The following is a 5,000-nucleotide window of genomic DNA, read 5'->3' as shown; positions in this document are numbered from 1 at the left end:
TACACTTGCTACAATCAGACAAGTGACCGTGAAACTGGCTAATTTACTTGTCTAGAGCGTACCGTTAGCCAGATTAGGAAATACACTTCGGGAATTTAGACGTCAAAAGGTAAACCCGGCTAACGGCTTTATCTCAGGTATATGTTGATAGCCAGTTTTGGCGATACGCATCGGAATGGCGGAGATGAGACTGGAAAACTGGCTAACGCTCTGACAACTCCTCTTCCGTTAGCCAGAATAGGAGAGCTAGTGGGTAAGTTCAGGGAAAGGACTGGGAAACTGGCTAATGCCCTTCCGTAAGTAACGTTCTGACAGCCAGATGTTGAGAAAATGTTTGTATAGGTGAAAGACTGCTATTTTGGATACGCTTGTCTCTCAGTAATGTGACATCATTTGACTTTCTGGAAACACATTAAAAAACGTGAGTGCGGTTACGCACCCGTTCATCGCAGCACCCGTTTTTACCCTTATTGGGTGGTTTATGGTGTCAAAACGTAAATTTTTTTTTTTTATGGCGCAAGATTTTGGCGGCGGTCAGACTTTTACGTCCTATCGGGGGGGACCTAGACCGTGGTGCGGGCACGAAAACAGTTCCGGGCGATCAAGTCTGTGTCCGTGATACACTTGCTACAATCAGACAAGTGACCGTGAAACTGGCTAATTTACTTGTCTAGAGCGTACCGTTAGCCAGATTAGGAAATACACTTCGGGAATTTAGACGTCAAAAGGTAAACCCGGCTAACGGCTTTATCTCAGGTATATGTTGATAGCCAGTTTTGGCGATACGCATCGGAATGGCGGAGATGAGACTGGAAAACTGGCTAACGCTCGGACAACTCCTCTTCCGTTAGCCAGAATAGGAGAGCTAGTGGGTAAGTTCAGGGAAAGGACTGGGAAACTGGCTAATGCCCTTCCGTAAGTAACGTTCTGACAGCCAGATGTTGAGAAAATGTTTGTATAGGTGAAAGACTGCTATTTTGGATACGCTTGTCTCTCAGTAATGTGACATCATTTGACTTTCTGGAAACACGTTAAAAAACGTGAGTGCGGTTACGCACCCGTTCATCGCAGCACCCGTTTTTACCCTTATTGGGTGGTTTATGGTGTCAAAACGTAAATTTTTTTTTTTTATGGCGCAAGATTTTGGCGGCGGTCAGACTTTTACGTCCTATCGGGGGGGACCTAGACCGTGGTGCGGGCACGAAAACAGTTCCGGGCGATCAAGTCTGTGTCTGTGATACACTTGCTACAATCAGACAAGTGACCGTGAAACTGGCTAATTTACTTGTCTAGAGCGTACCGTTAGCCAGATTAGGAAATACACTTCGGGAATTTAGACGTCAAAAGGTAAACCCGGCTAACGGCTTTATCTCAGGTATATGTTGATAGCCAGTTTTGGCGATACGCATCAGAATGGCGGAGATGAGACTGGAAAACTGGCTAACGCTCTGACAACTCCTCTTCCGTTAGCCAGAATAGGAGAGCTAGTGGGTAAGTACAGGGAAAGGACTGGGAAACTGGCTAATGCCCTTCCGTAAGTAACGTTCTGACAGCCAGATGTTGAGAAAATGTTTGTATAGGTGAAAGACTGCTATTTTGGATACGCTTGTCTCTCAGTAATGTGACATCATTTGACTTTCTGGAAACACGTTAAAAAACGTGAGTGCGGTTACGCACCCGTTCATCGCAGCACCCGTTTTTACCCTTATTGGGTGGTTTATGGTGTCAAAACGTAAATTTTTTTTTTTTATGGCGCAAGATTTTGGCGGCGGTCAGACTTTTACGTCCTATCGGGGAGGACCTAGACCGTGGTGCGGGCACGAAAACAGTTCCGGGCGATCAAGTCTGTGTCTGTGATACACTTGCTACAATCAGACAAGTGACCGTGAAACTGGCTAATTTACTTGTCTAGAGCGTACCGTTAGCCAGATTAGGAAATACACTTCGGGAATTTAGACGTCAAAAGGTAAACCCGGCTAACGGCTTTATCTCAGGTATATGTTGATAGCCAGTTTTGGCGATACGCATCAGAATGGCGGAGATGAGACTGGAAAACTGGCTAACGCTCTGACAACTCCTCTTCCGTTAGCCAGAATAGGAGAGCTAGTGGGTAAGTTCAGGGAAAGGACTGGGAAACTGGCTAATGCCCTTCCGTAAGTAACGTTCTGACAGCCAGATGTTGAGAAAATGTTTGTATAGGTGAAAGACTGCTATTTTGGATACGCTTGTCTCTCAGTAATGTGACATCATTTGACTTTCTGGAAACACGTTAAAAAACGTGAGTGCGGTTACGCACCCGTTCATCGCAGCACCCGTTTTTACCCTCATTGGGTGGTTTATGGTGTCAAAACGTAAATTTTTTTTTTTTATGGCGCAAGATTTTGGCGGCGGTCAGACTTTTACGTCCTATCGGGGGGGACCTAGACCGTGGTGCGGGCACGAAAACAGTTCCGGGCGATCAAGTCTGTGTCCGTGATACACTTGCTACAATCAGACAAGTGACCGTGAAACTGGCTAATTTACTTGTCTAGAGCGTACCGTTAGCCAGATTAGGAAATACACTTCGGGAATTTAGACGTCAAAAGGTAAACCCGGCTAACGGCTTTATCTCAGGTATATGTTGATAGCCAGTTTTGGCGATACGCATCAGAATGGCGGAGATGAGACTGGAAAACTGGCTAACGCTCTGACAACTCCTCTTCCGTTAGCCAGAATAGGAGAGCTAGTGGGTAAGTTCAGGGAAAGGACTGGGAAACTGGCTAATGCCCTTCCGTAAGTAACGTTCTGACAGCCAGATGTTGAGAAAATGTTTGTATAGGTGAAAGACTGCTATTTTGGATACGCTTGTCTCTCAGTAATGTGACATCATTTGACTTTCTGGAAACACGTTAAAAAACGTGAGTGCGGTTACGCACCCGTTCATCGCAGCACCCGTTTTTACCCTTATTGGGTGGTTTATGGTGTCAAAACGTAAATTTTTTTTTTTTATGGCGCAAGATTTTGGCGGCGGTCAGACTTTTACGTCCTATCGGGGGGGACCTAGACCGTGGTGCGGGCACGAAAACAGTTCCGGGCGATCAAGTCTGTGTCCGTGATACACTTGCTACAATCAGACAAGTGACCGTGAAACTGGCTAATTTACTTGTCTAGAGCGTACCGTTAGCCAGATTAGGAAATACACTTCGGGAATTTAGACGTCAAAAGGTAAACCCGGCTAACGGCTTTATCTCAGGTATATGTTGATAGCCAGTTTTGGCGATACGCATCAGAATGGCGGAGATGAGACTGGAAAACTGGCTAGCGCTCTGACAACTCCTCTTCCGTTAGCCAGAATAGGAGAGCTAGTGGGTAAGTTCAGGGAAAGGACTGGGAAACTGGCTAATGCCCTTCCGTAAGTAACGTTCTGACAGCCAGATGTTGAGAAAATGTTTGTATAGGTGAAAGACTGCTATTTTGGATACGCTTGTCTCTCAGTAATGTGACATCATTTGACTTTCTGGAAACACGTTAAAAAACGTGAGTGCGGTTACGCACCCGTTCATCGCAGCACCCGTTTTTACCCTTATTGGGTGGTTTATGGTGTCAAAACGTAAATTTTTTTTTTTTATGGCGCAAGATTTTGGCGGCGGTCAGACTTTTACGTCCTATCGGGGGGGACCTAGACCGTGGTGCGGGCACGAAAACAGTTCCGGGCGATCAAGTCTGTGTCCGTGATACACTTGCTACAATCAGACAAGTGACCGTGAAACTGGCTAATTTACTTGTCTAGAGCGTACCGTTAGCCAGATTAGGAAATACACTTCGGGAATTTAGACGTCAAAAGGTAAACCCGGCTAACGGCTTTATCTCAGGTATATGTTGATAGCCAGTTTTGGCGATACGCATCAGAATGGCGGAGATGAGACTGGAAAACTGGCTAACGCTCTGACAACTCCTCTTCCGTTAGCCAGAATAGGAGAGCTAGTGGGTAAGTTCAGGGAAAGGACTGGGAAACTGGCTAATGCCCTTCCGTAAGTAACGTTCTGACAGCCAGATGTTGAGAAAATGTTTGTATAGGTGAAAGACTGCTATTTTGGATACGCTTGTCTCTCAGTAATGTGACATCATTTGACTTTCTGGAAACACGTTAAAAAACGTGAGTGCGGTTACGCACCCGTTCATCGCAGCACCCGTTTTTACCCTTATTGGGTGGTTTATGGTGTCAAAACGTAAATTTTTTTTTTTTATGGCGCAAGATTTTGGCGGCGGTCAGACTTTTACGTCCTATCGGGGGGGACCTAGACCGTGGTGCGGGCACGAAAACAGTTCCGGGCGATCAAGTCTGTGTCTGTGATACACTTGCTACAATCAGACAAGTGACCGTGAAACTGGCTAATTTACTTGTCTAGAGCGTACCGTTAGCCAGATTAGGAAATACACTTCGGGAATTTAGACGTCAAAAGGTAAACCCGGCTAACGGCTTTATCTCAGGTATATGTTGATAGCCAGTTTTGGCGATACGCATCAGAATGGCGGAGATGAGACTGGAAAACTGGCTAACGCTCTGACAACTCCTCTTCCGTTAGCCAGAATAGGAGAGCTAGTGGGTAAGTTCAGGGAAAGGACTGGGAAACTGGCTAATGCCCTTCCGTAAGTAACGTTCTGACAGCCAGATGTTGAGAAAATGTTTGTATAGGTGAAAGACTGCTATTTTGGATACGCTTGTCTCTCAGTAATGTGACATCATTTGACTTTCTGGAAACACGTTAAAAAACGTGAGTGCGGTTACGCACCCGTTCATCGCAGCACCCGTTTTTACCCTTATTGGGTGGTTTATGGTGTCAAAACGTAAATTTTTTTTTTTTATGGCGCAAGATTTTGGCGGCGGTCAGACTTTTACGTCCTATCGGGGGGGACCTAGACCGTGGTGCGGGCACGAAAACAGTTCCGGGCGATCAAGTCTGTGTCCGTGATACACTTGCTACAATCAGACAAGTGACCGTGAAACTGGCTAATTTACT

Source organism: Anomaloglossus baeobatrachus, unplaced genomic scaffold (assembly GCF_048569485.1).
Source record: "Anomaloglossus baeobatrachus isolate aAnoBae1 unplaced genomic scaffold, aAnoBae1.hap1 Scaffold_3163, whole genome shotgun sequence".
NCBI lineage: Eukaryota > Metazoa > Chordata > Amphibia > Anura > Aromobatidae > Anomaloglossus > Anomaloglossus baeobatrachus.
This window is presented reverse-complemented; position numbering follows the sequence as displayed.